The following is an 18,590-nucleotide window of genomic DNA, read 5'->3' on the forward strand; positions in this document are numbered from 1 at the left end:
CAGACGTTCCAGGTCTTGTCATTTTTATGATATAATATTCAAGTCAGAGGGAATAATAGTTCAAATAATGCAAATAAAATGTGAATGCCTATTTGTTTCAGCATTTTTAACTACACTAGTATAGATAGATCCATTTAATCTGTGATGTTTAAATATGATATGTTATTATTGGATGATTATTCCACACTTAAGACATTGTCAAAGAAGAAAGACGTTATCAAAAGAAAGACATTGTCAAAGAAAAAGACGACAAGACACTGACAGGTCAATAAAACAATTCATAGATGTGACCCATCACATTAAAATCAAGCGCATTCAGTGATTCAATAAATGAAGTATATCTATGACAAAGATATTTTGTAATGGTCAAACTATATCAAGCCATACTGTCCTCATCAGACGCAAATATTTAGTTGTTATTTCACCTAAAGAGGGGCATGCGTGCAAACATGCTTAAAGATGATTCTAGTTAGACTATATCGTCTTTGTGATCGTTCGGTTAAATATGAGTTAATCGAATTGAGAATGGAAATGGGGAATGTGCCATAGAGACAACAACCCCACAAAAGAGCAGGAAACAGCCCGAGGCTGATGTCTGGATAGACAATTAACTTTTTGAAAAACTATCCTTTCCTTTTTATTTTGTTTTGAATTATCAATATGAATAAATGACACCACTCAGGATTAAGATTGATAAATTTCTTTTCTTCAGCATATTGTCCACCTACGAACCTGTCAGAAGGTGTTGCAAGGGTTTTTTAACGCACAGAGATCGTGACACTCAACGTACGCGGATTATCGGCTTTAACGTTCCCATTCCTAAAAAATATACAAAAAAAAGATGCGGAAGATAAGAAGGGGACATTCACAACTCACAACTCACAACACAATGAAAATGACAATAACATAGCAAAAAGCGAAAGACGACAAAAAGACAAACAAGTTCATAAAACAAAACATACATAGAAACATAAAGACTGAGCAACACGAACCCCACCAAAAACCGAATGTTCGGGTGCTCCGGAAGTGTAAGCAGATCCTGCTCTACATGTTAGTAGTAGAGAATTGAGAGTTCTGCCCCACCTTGCAGAAATTCAGATCAAAAGGTGATTTTTTACAAAAACACAGTGTAACACACTACAACAAAAATGAACCTATAACGTTGATTTGATGATATTCCTAATAAGAGTAAGAGATTGAAAGTGAAAGTAGATTAAATGAAAGTAGGAAAGTGAGAGATTGAAAGTAAAAGTTGTAAAAGTGAAAGTAGTAAAATGGAATAGGAGTAAGAGGTAGTTTTATTTTAAACCCTAAACCCCTAACCCTAGTGAGAGTTCTGCCCACACAAGTTTTCAGGTCAAAGTTAAAAATAAAAAAAAAACATAGTATGAAGACAGTGTGTTTGGTTAATAACCATGGCTTGCATACGATTTCGTAAGTGTTGAAGATTTTGACACCCGTTTCCTAAGCTATTACAACACCCACGTACAAGTACCAATCGAAGAAACCTTGGAATACAAGGTAAACATGGCAATTAGCACCAACGAAGCATTATTTCTCGAGATTTAACAACTAGAAGAAGAGGTGATCGGTGATTGGGACAGTGACGTCGACAGTGGAAGTACCGATAGCGAGTTTTAATTGTTGGATTTGGACAGTGACGTCGACAGTGGCTTTTACAGTGATAGCGACGATGAAAATTGAAAAAAAAAACACCATAAAGACGTGTGTATGTTAAGTATTAAGAATACGATGGCTACTTTCATTGATCTGAATATATTTGACACAAAGGTAGAATAAGAATATGAAGAAACCTCAAAATTGAAAGACCTTCCCACCGGAGTAATTCACCAAATTTTAGAGGTGATTGAAGTAGATGGTAAGTTTGGAAAGAGTAGTATACTTACCTTGAAAAATAGGGAAGGGAAAATGATAAGGGTGTGGGCTTGCAGTGGGTAAACAAAGAGAAGGAACCTTTGGAAGGTGCCTTTGTAAGACGTACAGGTTTTAAAATAAGTAAAACGACTAAACAAGAGTATTTTTCATACGACCTGGTTAGAAAGTAATTGACACCTAGTTACCAAGCGAACAGTCCATCCCCTAAGTTAATGCCAATTCATTTTTAATCTAGCAAACACTAGATTAAAAAAAAATATTGGTGTGTGTAACTAATTTACATGCGGGTTTTTCTTAGGTAGTCGTAGTAAGAGTCTAAGCATGTAACACTACTCGTAAACTAAGGTCACTAAAGTCATCATCATCCAAAGCTTTAATAACTGCATCTTCAATCTTAGATTTAGAGATTCTAATTACTTGTACGGTATCTTTATTTTTTTTAACATTTTTTATTGATACGTTTGGATAATACCCCATCGTTCCAAACGAATAAATGACCGCTAGTGAACTTAAAGGAATGCAAGCAATGGCTCCGATTCCTGTTGCAGCAGCACTGAGTGCACTGGTTGTACAAATAACGCTTAGAATAGAACAGGTTCCTAATGCAACAGAAAGCACATTGTCTAGTTTATTGTATGTTTTTAGCATTTTGGTGTATTTAAGCATCTCTGCCTCTAGAAGGTGTTCAACGGATCGAATTTTGTCTTCTCGATACGTTTGCTTGTTAGAGTCTACGTCATCCATTTATTTATAACAACCAACCTAGGAGAGGAACGTTATCCAAAGGACTATTGGGACCTAAATGCAATCCACTACCCTCTTTATCATTTGTATTTACCTCCATGTTTTGAATACAACCCATCTCCATTGGTGTTAAGGAGTTGACCTGGGGTGAGATATAGACCTTTACCTTGTTTTTTTACAAATGCAAACATTATCTCCACGTTGAAGGCAGAGACAGAACCAACGGCTTTACTCATGGCAGCACTACCTAAACCACTCAAAGCACCTACACCTAAAGCGTGTAAGAGCTCTCATAGCCAAACCAGCCACCATGGGTAAGAATCCACCTTCCTTTTGCATGTTTTGTTTAAGTTGTTTTACACTCAACTCCAAGACCATACCACCTTTACCACTTTTTAACAGCTTGTCGATCTTTTGTATTTGTCGCTGAGTGAGCAACATCTTATCGTTCCCCGTTAAATTAGCATGCGATAAACGCATACTAAAAGGACAACCATTCTTGGCTGCTTTTTGTAATTTATGGGCTTGACCTTGTGTCAAATGCAAACCATACGTATGATAGTTCATTTATTTATACCTAACGAACATTTCTATTTTAGGGAATTGGTTTAATTCCCTAAAAAACAAAACCGTTTTTACTGATTTCCATGTTTTTTCACTACAACATACTCCTGTTGAAGGGGTTTGAATAGTAAAGTACGTTTCATGTACTGTGGATTCATTTATTTTCGTGGGTGCCAATTTTTTGTGGATTCAGGAATTCTTTCATTTTCGTGGATATTTGATTTCATGGTTTAGCAAAGTCTGCATACAAGACTATAGGAAATTTGTAATTCCTTGAACATTAAATTTCGTGGATCACCTGTAACAACGTAATCCCCGAAAATTGGTATCCCACGAATATTAATGAATCTACAGTAATACGTTTTAGTCACGAACAGTTTCTTAAATTCACCATTACCCATGGTACCTCCAAACACACTTAACACCGACCGATGACTAGCACGACAAGGTTCAGGTTCATCTGGGTCACTGACTTGTTTAAACATGTCTAACACTAACGCTTTACTCTTAACAAACGTGTAATCAGTTGTATTGTCTTTAACGAAGGCTAAGCAACATTCAAACGAACAAAAAAGGTAAGGAAGCACCACATACTTTTGGTTATGTAATGTGTAATCTTTCATCGTAATGTTACTCCATTACTTACAGTACGTGGATTGTTTGTCAACAGGACACCACAGTGAGTCAACTTCAGAGTTTACTTTACAGATGCACCAATAACATCTCATAATTGGATAATGATCCATATTAAGTCATTACATTCCCTTTTAAGGTGGTTTATATATCACGAAGATGAAAACGTATGCTTAAATGTTTACCTCTCAGATCGATGGGATTTCCATCTTGATCCATCAGAGTAGTACTCATGCGATTGACGGTTTTCAGTGTGACTGGTAAATAGACCAAGTTTTTAGGAGTTTGAATGATTTTCATACCAGGGGATACATTTTGGAAGAAACTGTAGATGGTGGGTTGTTGTGATCCATTGACATAGCTACCACTTATGATATCACTATTGACGAGAATGCTGTTGATGCTTATGATACTGACAATGGTCTCACCCTCTGTGTAACCGTTTGTGGCTCGATCGTGTGTGTAAATTTCTCGTTCGAAGCCCAGCACTGTATTGATGTTATTGTCAACATTAAAATCTGCTTGATAGTTTTTAGCTAAAGTAATTGTTGCCCTCAGTGTATTGTGATTAGCACCGATGTTGATTTTGGTGAGGTGTTTATTGAGTTGTAGATTCCTTTGTAACACGTCGTTGATGTTTTCGATAGAGTAAGAGCCAGTGCTTAACGCAACGGTAAACCAGGTGGCACCATTATCATAAGAATAACGAAAAGTGGTGTTCCTTGCATGAATATTTGGGAAATATTAGTAAGTATCCAGATTGAGCAGAGCCATTTCATAACTCTTTCCAATTTTAAGTGAATGGGTGGATTGAACCGGGTATCGATTATTTTGTTATTAGCAGACACAATAAAAGAGAACCCCTCCCTAGGTGCTGTATTTTCAACGATGCGTTGTAACCACTTATGATCCATTTATTTATACTTTAGAACACAACGTTCATTTTTTGTCCATCAGACTTGAACTGTAGGACTCTATCTGAGATCATCAGTGCAAAGGCTTCGGTGTTCGCTGGACCATTGTGTCCGAATGCTGCCCTGATTTGAATGTCAACCACAGACTCTTTCAACTTTTCAGACTGGTGACTCACATCGATGACGAACAGAGGGTATAGGTCTATCAGAAGGGTTGATGTTAGTATTGCTAACGAGATGAACCATGTTGAAAAACTTTTTACGAAAATCAGCGGCTTCATTGTACACCCTAGATAATTGACACTGGGTGAAGAGGGTGTTAAAGTCTACGGCTGGATTACGTTGAGCATTCAGGGTGACATGGATATTTTGTAATCGACAGTGATCAAACACGGCTGCGTTATGTTCTTTATCGTTACTTTTATCGGTTTGGAAGGCAACGATGATGTATCTAGGCTACTCTCGTCACTCTTGGCAGAGAGTCGCCAAGTGAATTCTCTACTTTGGGGAACAGATATGGAATCGCACTGCCTCATGCGGAAACCACAATTGAGTTTAGTTTTGCTTTGGATTGTTTTGTATAGTTTCATCTTGTTGTCATCGGAGGGGACCACATGGGGAACCAACCAGGATACTTATTTTACGATTTACTTAAGTTGTCGGGATACGTCAACAACCCCAAGATAGTAGTCGCTATACCTGGATCATTGAGGTATTCAATCTGCTGACTGGACAGTTTATAACCGATGCTTTTTAAGAGATACACGATACCATTGTTGACAAGGGATACCAGATCTGCATCGGTATACGCCGTGTCGTCGTTTTGTAAAGTCGTCCTTCCACCAAAAGATATCTCTCAGCCGAACGAACAAACAGATCTTGGGTTTCGATGTTGATTCTTATTTCAGCACCCGAATGGTTGCAATACCACTGCCTGAAATGATGATGCTTGCTACTGAGGAGTCTTTTTGCATTTAGATGAGATGATGTTATTCAAACGGGCTTGTTGATGAGGAGTCTTTGCTTTTGGTTTCCTACGAAGCACACGATCCACAGCTTTGGAAGCTCCTTTTTCCACACCTTTAAGAGTTGCATTGGTGACAGCGGTCATGGCTTTACTCCCCAATGTCTTTGCGGTAGAAGAGATGAACGCGCGTCCAGCTAAATTAGCGATCGTGTCAAACAGACCATTACCACCAACCACATATTTACACGTTTGTATCCTTTATTAATGTGTAACATTGATTTATAGGAGTTTACGATGAATTTGTTTATACTCCTCATTGTTAATTAAACCGCTCTTTTTCATGACGTCGAGAATGGCTACGGTCTCTTTACGTATACCACTATTTCCAGCATAATAGCAGGCAGTGCACAGCTCCAATCGATCGAGGAGCTGATAAAAGTCTCAGGGTAGAAATACGGTTTGTTGCAGTCCACTACCAGACTTATCTCTCTTGTAAATGTCCCACACGATGGCTTTCCATTTGAGACCTCAGTTTTATTTAGGTCCGGACGCTGGATCATAATTTTTATACATTGCATTTGTATCTTTCAAAATAGCTTCAGAGACATCTAAGTCGTCCTGTTCAATTGTTTCAGAACGTTTCTAGACCATAAGTTCCCACAATCCTAGTGTTCCTTTGTATGGTACTCCATCCGCAAGAATGTCATCTCCTTCAAAGGTAACGGGTGCATTCCCGATGTAAATACTATTGTTGTCTTTAAATCTTAGTCCGTGTGTGGTCAGCATCCTTTGGCGATTAACTGAGTTGTAAATACTTTTGTGCTCGAGGTCCAACGTTAATGATGTCTGTAGGTGGTTCGATAGGAAATGGATCGGCAAACTTGGGAGGTGGAGGGAGAGGTAATGCGGGTAGCGGTAGGATTGCCGGGAGGTCTTCAATGGTCTTGGTGATTTTAGAAGCCGTTTTCTCTTGTGCTTCTACGACGGGTTTAAAAAACTTGTTAAGATCACGACTCACTCCTTGTTTGTGAAGTCGTTGTTGTAAGTTGCTAGCTTGAATGCTACGCTTGATATCGTGTAACTCCCTAGCAAGAGCCTTACGTTGTTTAGGGTCGGTAATGCTAATAAACGCCATTTATTTAGAGCGTTGAACGTTGAACGCTGTTGAACGTTGTTTAGCGTTTAAATAGTTGTTAAAACAATGAAGGTAGTGCATAGTTAAGAGCATTCTTTTTCTTAAAATTCAAGTGTCTCAGGCATAGTTAATTTTTAGGTTGACATGGGCGTGTACATTGATGTCCTCTGATCGTCTTTGGAGTGCATTGTGGTTTTGACTTGTGAAAGATTTTACCCAAATTCCAACACTCAAAGTCATCACCATTGCTAAATCGATTGTAGATTTGTTCAATACCCGATTTTAAACATTGTTTTACCCTGTCGTCAAACAGTACAAAAGTTATGGTCACACACATCATTATTATTGTTACTGTTACTACTACTACTACTACTAAACAGTTCAAAGTAAGGTTCAAAATCCTTAATGGGGTCCATTGTATTTAACGACATAAAAGTCTTTTAATTTAGATCTGTATTTACCATTTTCATTACGGCTAATTAGGTCGATGGTCACAAATCCATAAGGCCCGTTCCAGCAATGATTGCAGAATGTTTTAAATTCTTGAAAGGTCATATCTAAGCAATGGTCACGATGAATGAGTTGAAGATTTTTAGCGTCTTGTCGAAATAAGCAGAGTAAGTTACTATTTGCACGAATCGTTTGACGTGGAAGTTTAAAGTAATTTTGACATAAGTAGAAACAGTCCACGTTCTAATGCCGACCTCTGACGTAATAATCTTTAATTTTTTTTTGTTTACTAAACATCAAATCATCAAACACCATCAAGTTCTTACAATGGGAATTCAGTTGTCGAGGGTCGGGTACCTCGTCTCCTTGTTCATAATAGAAGGCATTGATACCACTAGGATGTTGACGTGGGGGTAATTCTTTTACAACATCGATTAAAGAGTGAGGGTATTTTCCTTTAACGGATAACAGGTCGCGTCTGTCTTTTTTTTTGTGTATCCCTTTTCCAATGCTTGTTGAAACAGTTGATAGATGGGTTGATGAAGTGATTTTCCAAACAATCGTAATCTAAGCATTCATCTTTACAAAGAAAGTTGTTGAGTAATATTGTCTTACCACAGTCTGACTTGCCAATAATCAACTCTCGAATCGAACGCTGTAGAAGAAGGAAGTAATTCTTTCTGTTAACAGTCGTTTCATTGTATGAGATGTCTTCATCGTCCATTTATTTACATAAAAGACATTCTATTGTTTGAAATGTAAAAGGACTACGGACACAAACAGTCTTTTTGAAGAGACGACTAGCACCGAACGACGAAGAAAAGGTGGAATCTGCACCGTGTGTGAATCAAAGAAATCCCAGTTTGTAAGGTCTACCGGTAGGGGTTTTATGAACAAACTCATCAATCATCTACCAGTAGAATTGCATCTTCCGGGACATCAGTTTACTGGACTTTCTGTGTATGTTCATAGTTTGCATTACTCACTTCTTCATTATCGAGGGTATTGTAAAAGTCTCTCCTAGATGGTAACTCTGTGACTTGGAGTTTCTCAAACCCAACCGTTGTAATCATAGGGGTAAACACCTTTTCGCAGAAGCAATTTAACGTTCACAGATTGGATTGATGCGTCCGGAGGTAAATCGTAACCTTCATCCATAACTTTGTTAGTAAATGTAATGTTACATCCCATGACTCACTTTTTGCGAACACCCTTTGAATATTTCTGGAAGTTTCTCCTGTGGTACATTATCTTTGTAAATCATGAGACCATCAAACACAAGAGATCCAACTTCAATGCCTTGTTCTGTTAAATGATCAAAATCAATCTTCTCTAGACTACACATCACGTAATTTACCGTAGTACCATCGATGTTGTAGTCTGTACCTCTGTTATCCTTTGACTTTTTAGCTAGTGCATAAAGGTCTGGTCTCAATTTGACGATTGAGTTCATGATATGTCTCATTCCACTGTAAAATTCTTTGTACCATTCTGGATCCTCAGGTATTAGTGTAACCCGTCTCCCATAAAACATGGCTACAAAATGTGCTTTGACATCGTCCCGGGTTTCTTTATTTCGTGTCATCCAATCTGCCATGTACTTTTCCCTGTTTTCAATGTAAGCATCAAGCCCATTGCATTTAATACTATTGTCATGACAATACCATGATAACAATTTTGGATGCGCATTCTTCATGTTAATGTCATACATGGTCTCCCGACACAAAGTGTGTCTAATTTTCCGACTCATGTTTTGAAAACCAAGATTTCACTAGTCCAGTATCTATCAAAACCATTTCTCTGATAATACCTCATTACACATTCTCCTCGCTTGTTTACCCGCGACAAATAATCTTTCATCAGTGTTAATTGTGCTTTTTTCCAACTTAACCCTTTGAAACATCGACTTCTCAACTCAAAATCGCTTTTGAAACATCGACTTCCCAACTCAAAATCGTCAGCATGAGAAACTTATGTATATCGATGATTACCCGATTGTTCGCTGATGTAAATGGTTTAACTTTGTACAATTTAGGATCCAGCGGTTTGTCACCAAACACTTTTTGCATGTTCTTTAAATTTTCACGAGGGGTTACTTTCACTAATTTATCTAGACTTGTACTCATGAACTTAAAACTGTCCACAAATCTCAAATGTTGGTAAAGTGGTTTCATAGTACCATCCTTTGATTTGTATTCACTTACTTGAATTCTTTTGGTGAATGAAATGTATTTTTCATCGGTGTTGGGAATACATTTAATCGGTCCTTCTCTTACACATAAATTCTTAATGAAAAGGTGACTGTCATACCCAGCTAGATTATGAAAAAACATGGGTATAAACTTTGGTACTTTGTTCTTCAAGTTACACTCGTTGTGTGCCGCGCCCTGTACTTACCGGTAAAGTGACAGTGATCTCTGACTCCATCCTCTCCTTAAGCAGCACTGTTGCAGCCTTAATATCTCTTATCCTCCGTCATCATTACCATCGGTTTTTTAAAGTCATTCTCGGAGTAAATGGCTTTGATTTCTTTCTCAAGTCTTTAAACAAAAATCTGCGCCACATCTTCTCCTTCTTTTCGGTGTTATAATGTATATCTATTATATATTTTTATAAATTTACTGTTTGCTAAATTAATTATGAATTATTCTAAATACTAAGGATTTTCTAATCCCAGACATATAACCTTAGCCGTTTTTGGCACAACTTTTTTGAACTTTTGGTCCTCAATGCTCTTCAACTTTGTACTTGTTTTGGCTTTCGAACTTTTTTTATCTGAGCGTCACTGGTTAGTCTTGTGTGGAGGAAACGCGCGTCTTGCGTATCAAATTTTAAACCTGGTACCTTTTGTTAGCTATTATTTGTGTGTGTCTCTGTCCTATATGTTCTCCCATTTATTTGTATTGTAGTCCTGTCATGTAATGTTGTCATTTTAATGTTATATTTAACATTGCCATAAAAGCGGGAGGTTTGGCTAGCCACAAAACCAGGTTCAACCCACCATTTTTTTCTTAAAATGTCCTGTACCAAGTCAGGAAAATGGCCATTGTTATATTATAGTTCGTTTCTGTGTGTGTTACATTTTAATGTTGTGTTTCTGTTGTGTCGTAGTTCTCCTCTTATATTTGATGTGTTTCCCTCAGTTTTAGTTTGTAACCCGGATTTGTCTTTTTCTCAATCGATTTATGAATTTCGAACAGCGGTATACTACTGTTGTCTTTATTTTGCATAGTGTAAAGTACCGGCTCCTTAGTAAAGAAACTTTCATCAAAGCATTCCATGTAATAAAAAAATCCCGGTGGTGTATGCTTTTGATACACTTTGATGTGTGTATTATCTGCAATAGTTTCCTCTGTTTTGGATTCTACTTTTTCAGTAAAGCACTTAAAGTCTGCATAAACCACGAAAGGAACTCTCATCGATCTGGCGTGGTTCTCAAAGCTTTGGTACGCTCCTTTACCAGGCATCTCAATCTTAACTGCTTTGTGGTTAACACAATGCTCTTTATGAGTCTTCAGTACATCCTTGCTGTGGAAGTGGTTTGAACACCTGTAGCATAAATGAATCTCACCCTTATGTGCCGAGATCTGGTTTGAAATCAGCAGGGACTTATTCTTAATCCAGCAGTAGTGTTTTCTTTCATCACCTTGTATCATTAACACGTTAATCAGTTTACTTCTCTCTTCAGCAACATCTGAATAATGTAGTACATATATTTCCTTGTCATCATCGATTGTATACACATTGAGTGCCAAGGTAGGGTTGATTTCCTCAAACTTGTTAATATCCTTAAGCCTTACGGGGACTTCTAATCCTTTTTAGATTTAGTTCATTGTTCCATCTACAATACTGAGTCCACCTATTTGTATGCTTTTGGTCTACCTCCTCATGATGCACGGCTGCAAGTATTGCCCATTTAAAACACTGATCATCTTTGTTTTCCACATTAATCACAGCTTTCTTGTCTTTGATCCATTTCGGTAAAGCTACATACTGCGAACCAGATAATGGTTTGTGTTTGTTGATGTTAAGTTGCTATTTCACAATTTCCTTCAATGTCCAGCCACTGTTCTCAAAGGTCTCCTCGGTAATTTTTTCTCCGATCTTTTGGTCCATCTCTTCCAAAGTATCAATTAAGTCGGTGACATCGGTAAAAGTTTGATTTCCCGAATTAAAGTGTCCCTCATTCTCATCGTCCTCTTAACTTGTGGGGTTAATTTTTACAAAAATACACCACATTAATTTTAACTCCTTTCAATCCACAATTTTGGATTATGTCCTTCCCTTTTCCTCGTGCTATTTCAAGAAAGGTCTGGATATCCATTTCAGCATTCGGTGTTATTTTCCAGATAGTTAATACACTTTTTAAGGATCTAATTGGTTCATGTACATGAATCATAGACACCTTATCTTTTATAATCTTTTCACTCACCTTTGTCAACAGTTGATTTTTAGGTAACCTTCTAAACCCTTCAACTCATGTTGTTTCGCCTCGATCATGATCTCTTTTTTTCGTCGCTGGTTTAGGAATGCGCTCAAATGTATGTTCCGTCTTCGTTTCAATCAACTCGAGTAACTCATTTTTCTTCATTCTAGAGTACCTTTTAAGACCGGCATTTTTAGCCATACTTTTTAACTGTTTTACTGTTTCAACAACAATTGTATTCATTTTACTTATTATAACCATATCTTTTATTCTATGTTTTTTTTCATTTTTAACTTTGACCTAATATCTGTGTGGGGCAGAACTCTCACTAGAGTTAGGGGTTTAGGGTTTAAAAAAACTACCTCTTATTCATTGTCTGCATGCATCACTCATTATGCAATTTGGACGACACCAAGTGTTTTGTCATTGTCTGCATGCATCACTCGTCATACGATTTGAACGACACCAAGTGTTTTGACATTGTCTGCATGCCTCACTCATCATCCGATTTGAACGACACGAAGTGTTTGACATTGTCTGCATGCATCACTCATCATGCGTTCTCGAATTCTCATGCAGGAACAAGTTTCCATTTTACTACTTTCACTTTCAATCTCTCACTTTCCTACTTTCATTTTTTCTACTTTCACTTTCAATCTCTTACTCCTATTTGGAAAAAAAATCATCAAATCACCGTTATAGGTTCATTTTTGTAAAAATCACCTTTTGACCTGAATTTCTGCATGGTAAGGCAGAACTCTCAATTCTCTACTACTCATGTTGCACCCGTAACGTTGCTAATGTTGTTCATGGTTAACACATCAGTGACACAAAAATTCCATATCAGTCAACCAATTAGTGATGTTAAACGGGTGAGTCGTAATAATTTGAACCACACCAAGTATTTTGACATTGTCTGCATGCATCACTCGTCATACGATTTGAACGACACCAAGTGTTTTGACATTGTCTGCATGCCTCACTCATCATCCGATTTGAACGACACGAAGTATTTGACATTGTCTGCATGCATCACTCATCATGCGTTCTCGAATTCTCATGCAGGAACAAGTTTCCAGATCAGGGACATTTTGTAATAGTGTCTGATTTACAGTAAGATACTATTTAGGCTAATGTATCCCCTTCTCTAACTTTTTGATAGATTTTTAAAATTGCCAAATCAGTAAAATACCACAATATGATAATTGTCTACGTTTAAATTTCCGCCACCACTGAGTTTGTATGATTAAATCTAGTGACAACAAATTGGGTTCCTTTCCGCATATTATGGTAAGGGTTTAGATATGTTGGTTTACTTTTACATTTTGTACACCATACTATAGTTTTCTAACAACTGAAACGGATTTTACATTACTTTGTCCGATGGAAGAGTTTGAATTATGGAGCCAGAAGCCCTTTTATGATAAAATGAGTGTTTGTTTTAGAGCTGTGTATTTTGTCTGTAACCACTTTAAATTGATAACTTGAATAATAAAATTTCAAGCTTTACAATTATTTTTCCATATTATGCAAAAGTGCATTTAATACCAGTAGAACATAGAGAAGTCATGATAGAAAGCCGATAAAGGTTTATAAATTAAATTACCCGATTTATTAAAGACACACTAGTTTGATTATAGTCTGTCTGAAGAACAAATGTCTATTTTCGAGGTCTCTTTTAATTTATTATAATAAAAAATACATGTATTGCTTTACGTGCACTTTTGACGTAAATCCCACAAAGGTTACATAATTTATTGTACTGCGCATGTTTTCATTAGCAATTGTAGCCATAGTTCAGGGCATTAGACATTACCACTGCACAGTACCATATTGCCAAGGTACAATTTAGGTTGACTCTTTTTTTATAAAACTTCAAATCAAAGAATTTAGCAATTACTAAAGTACAAGGGGACATAAGTGACCAAAATCTACATGACATCAAAAGTTTTTTTCAATCATAGTTCAAATGAGCAGCTTCACAAGCACAGGCATTTGTCTCTGAAAAAGAGTATCTTATATAGATATAAGAAGATGTGGTATGAGTGCCAATGAGACAACTCTCCATCCAAGTCACAATTTGTAAAAGTATACCCTTATAGGTCAAAGTACAGACCTTAATAGAACTTATCATCTACATAGTTTTGTAAAAGATTCCGTGAAAAAATCTAATAAGTGATATTTGAAGTATTTCTAATGAGTTATGAGTTTCTATTTTGAAATTCAAATTTTCCCATTCCATCAATGTCATTCAGACTCTCTCTAGACTTTACATATAGAATTGAGATAACTTCAAAAAACATTTATTTTTAGCAATAAGATTGACCAATCGGAATCCGAGATATGTTTAAGAGAGGGGAAAGATACCAAAGGGACAATTATAATTAATCATTTTCTGCGAGATTAACATTGCCATTTGGGCTGTGAGAAGACAGTGAGTGTTAAATCTCTTCACCTCAGTGACTGATGACCCAATAGATTGCCAAATTAGATGCAGTTTTCCAATTGCGACATGTTCCAAACAGAGTAATGTTGATTTACTAGTTGATTGATCTTTATAAAATTTGACCAGTAGTTATCAATTGCTGTTTTGAATTGATGTTTCAACTAAACAAATTACAGTGGTAACATAGAAAAATGATAAAACATCGAAAATATAATGTTAAACATGAAATAACTCATATTTAGGCGATATAATAAAACCAAATTTCTGACAAAGTCTAAATGATTAAAAATTTACATATCTCTTTGGTAAAAAAAGTTTTTAGTTTCTCAAAAGATAATCGCGAAAGTTTGATTTAGTTTGCTTTGAATTCATGTGAATGTTTAATCTTAATCATGTTTTATAGATAAATATTCGAAATTAACACAGCAATTTATGATACAATCTAAAACCAGCTCAAAAGAAAGATTAAAAAAATAATATCGGTTGAGGAATAAAACATTATATAAGTAAAAAAAACAACAACAGACTAACCCTGTGCGTCTTAACTATCGGGTCTGCGAAACAATAGAACGTTAGAATATTACTAGGCTCTTGTGTACCTAAATCGACGTTACTTCTCGACATTGACTTCAAGGATAAATTTATAAAACTCTTGTATTTCTCTTTCTATTTTAACAATATTGACGATATTTTAAAGTACCTGTGACATACTTTCATTTGAACTAAATAATATTTAAAAATGAACGATTTTTTAAAGTACGGTAATAAAATTAAGTCCCTTCGCAAGGAAATTGTTCAACCAAAAGGGAAAACTTGAACAAAATTTTTAAATTTCAAGCAAAAGACACTACACATTTGTGTTAAAGCGAACGAGTTTTTTTTTCATAAATGAAAAACGGAGGAATTTCAAATTCCGAGTCTCGAACCTTACAACAATAGATGTTTCTAGGCTTTCGTATGATTGACACAAAAAACTCTGTTTTATTAATTCTTTAAATTCCAAGACTTTGTTGATTGAAGTTGTCTTATAAATATGCCGATAATTTAAGATTGATAGACAATTTGATTATCATTATTAAAGTTACAAGTAGATTGTTCAGGGAATAAGAACGTCTTTTCTAAGTCTTTTCATTCTGATATACATTTTTTTTCCACATCTTGGTTTACTTTATTGCAAGTTGGTCTTTGTTATAGATAAGATTTGAGCGTGTATGCAAATATGTCTCCCATTTTCAGCGAACGTAACACCATTATCACAGATATTATCCCCACCCCCACAGGCACGTGTCTCTGAAAAGGTTACCTATAATATTAGTTACATAGTGTGATACTGACCTAATACGATAAAAATTCCATATGGGGTGAGCGCGAAGCATATATATCTCATACTCAACTTTTCACATTAACATTGAATTTGCAGCAAATAAGTTTAGGCACTGTCCTTCAAATCCTCTTTTTGGTCTAATAGAAAAAAAAAGCCTAATATAGGATGTAAACAATTAACATCCTCGGCCTTTTGTCTCAGGTGGAAAGTTATCACACTGCATCAATCATACAACATCTTTTTTTTTTATTGTGTCTTCAGACTATAAATAAGATCATTGATAATGACAAAAATATATGTAAAAGGGAACAAAAGATAACAAGACAAAAACTATCCCAATAAATTCAATAAGATCAGCTATTCTTTTAGACCAAAAGAGGATTTGAAGGACAAGCCTAAACTAATTTGCTGCAACAACAAAATTGAAAAATAGAAAAATTTAGACAACAGAAGTTTACCACACGAAGTACCGAAATAATAGTACTCGCAGGTACTTAAAGCTAATTTAAAATTAATTTCAACTAATAAATAAACCATATTTTCCCGAACTTGAATACGAATCAGTACAACACAACACAAATTCCATGAAGTTTAAATGTACTTTAATTGAAATGGTATTTTGATAAAATATATCTGATTAATGAAAATACAAGTGTGTGTGTACTTATGTTTGCTTTGGCGTGTAAGAATTAATTAAGAGATGAAAATCATAAATTTATTGTAAAATTTGGTTTGAAATTATATCATAATATAATCTAAAACTGGTACTGAAAGTTTAACCTAGTTAATGAGTACTGATACGGTGATGAAGAGAAATTCATTTAAATTCCTCCCTTTCATTGAGTCTAATTTATTTAAAAAAATAAATGTTGTAAGGATTGAAGTTAAAATATAATTAAAACATTTGCAGTCGTTCTTCTTGTGATATTCTGAAATTTGATTCCATTTACCAACACTTGATATAAAGGTTAACAATATATAATTTACTTTAGGAATAATAGTGAAGGTTTAAATTAGTTACTACAAATCTCGGTCAGAGACTTGATTAAATGAAAATTCAATTCATCCGATACATCCATGTATAACTGTTTTCATTAAATCTAATTTGTATCATATATATATATACTTTGTTGGGTACATACAAACTAACAAATTTAATGTTAAACGGATGTTATGACCCTTAAAAAGCACATTCAATTAATAATTATATATATGCATTTTTTGTCCTATTAAATCTAAGTAGAAGGAACTGATTTTTCTCTGGATGTATCTTTAGGTTAACCTTTTATTGATAAATAGGAACTAACCAGTAATGGTATATAGCTAGCAGGGGTGGTAAATGGGCAATTAATCGTCCACCAGCTGTGGTATTGAGTTAGAAGTGGGGGTAAATGGGCAACTTACTGTCCACCAGCAGTGGTATGGAGCTAGCAGTGGTAGTAAATGGACAACTTACTGTCCATCAGCAGTAGTATGGAGCTAGCAGTGGTAGTAAATGGACAACTAACTGTCCATCAGCTTTGGTATGGCGCTAGCAGTAGTGGTAAATGGGCAACTATTTGACCACCAGCTGTGATATGGAGCTAGCAGTGGTAGTAAATGGACAACTAACTGTCCATCAGCAGTAGTATGGAGCTAGCAGTGGTAGTAAATGAGCAACTTACTGACCACCATCTGTGATATGGATAGTTTCGGTTTCTTGGACATTTCTATCCTATGAGGCAGACTTAACTTTTTTGTTTCAAAAGATAAATTTTGTAAAACGATTTGGAAAATCTTCTTAACAAAATTTTGCTCTAAAATTTGTGTAACAATTCTTTGAAAATAATTTATTTTTATTAAATTTTCATGATTTGAGAGAAAAAAACAGGCATTTTTTGCTGTATATTTATCTAATTATAAAAAAAAATCATCGGTGATTTCTTCATAAAAAATGGAACAAATAATCTTCAAGTACATAATCAAGCCAAACGTCATTTTAAGAAAGAGGCGTCCATGTACTCCATTAGACTGGTACCCGGCCGTTGTTTGCCAAGTTTGACAAAATGCAAACAATAATAAATTTTTGAAAGAAAATATTTTCAAATTTTAAACATTTTTTTTTCAGTACCTGTTGCTTTTTTATATTTGGTACTAGTAGTTGGCTAGTCCTCTAAATATTTAATTATTTCCTCATCAATGACAACAGCTTTGTCTCAAAATCTTGTTTTTGTTTCTGAATAATGCTTGCGAGTCTATTGATAATAACAACACAAACATTTTCAACCGTCAAAAATAGAAGAGCCTGTAAACACAAGGTTTCATGTTAGAATGCACTTCAATCTCATTTGATATCATAAGTTTCATATTTTAGAAAAAATAGCATGGAGTCCTTATACACTGTTATGCATAGCAAAACACTCATACTTGGAATAAGATTTTCCAGTAACAGAACACAATAACAAAACTCATATTAATAAACAATCTGCAATACTCATTTTGCTAGAGACAAATTTTCGATTTCCTTTCTATAAATACACTGCCCCATTTGACATGGGGTCCTTCGAGAGAAGCAAGTCATAGAACAACGAACAATGTGTCTATAATAATTGTCAGAACATGCAGATTCCCAATTTGAAAGTTAAATTATAGAACTGGACGATAAAAAAGACCAAGACGAATTATTCTGATTGTTTACTAAATAAGTAAACTGAAAGTTTGACAGCACGAGAGTATCGTTATTTTTCTGAATTATGACGGTTTTGCCGTATCCTGTTGGCAAAACTACCAGCACATCTTTCTTTTTTTACATGCTTCAATTGCTCTTTTTGTTTTTTTTTAAAGAATAGAATATTTAGTAGTCATAACAGAGTTCATTCTCTGTAGAATTTCAGAAACGTCGTCTACCAGGAACCGAAACGTTCAAGTTCAAGGTCACTACAAGCTCATACCGACCGTTATTATTTGTATATTCCGATGGCACACTGATTATTTTACAGAAGGAACCAATCTAGGGGTCCATGTACTCGTTTTCGATAAAATCAATCGAAAAATGCATCTTTTCCAGATATGTCACAGATTGACGTCGCGATAAATAACATTTATGCTAGCA

The sequence above is a fragment of the Mytilus californianus genome, unplaced genomic scaffold (assembly GCF_021869535.1).
Source record: "Mytilus californianus isolate M0D057914Y unplaced genomic scaffold, xbMytCali1.0.p SCAF_4, whole genome shotgun sequence".
NCBI lineage: Eukaryota > Metazoa > Mollusca > Bivalvia > Mytilida > Mytilidae > Mytilus > Mytilus californianus.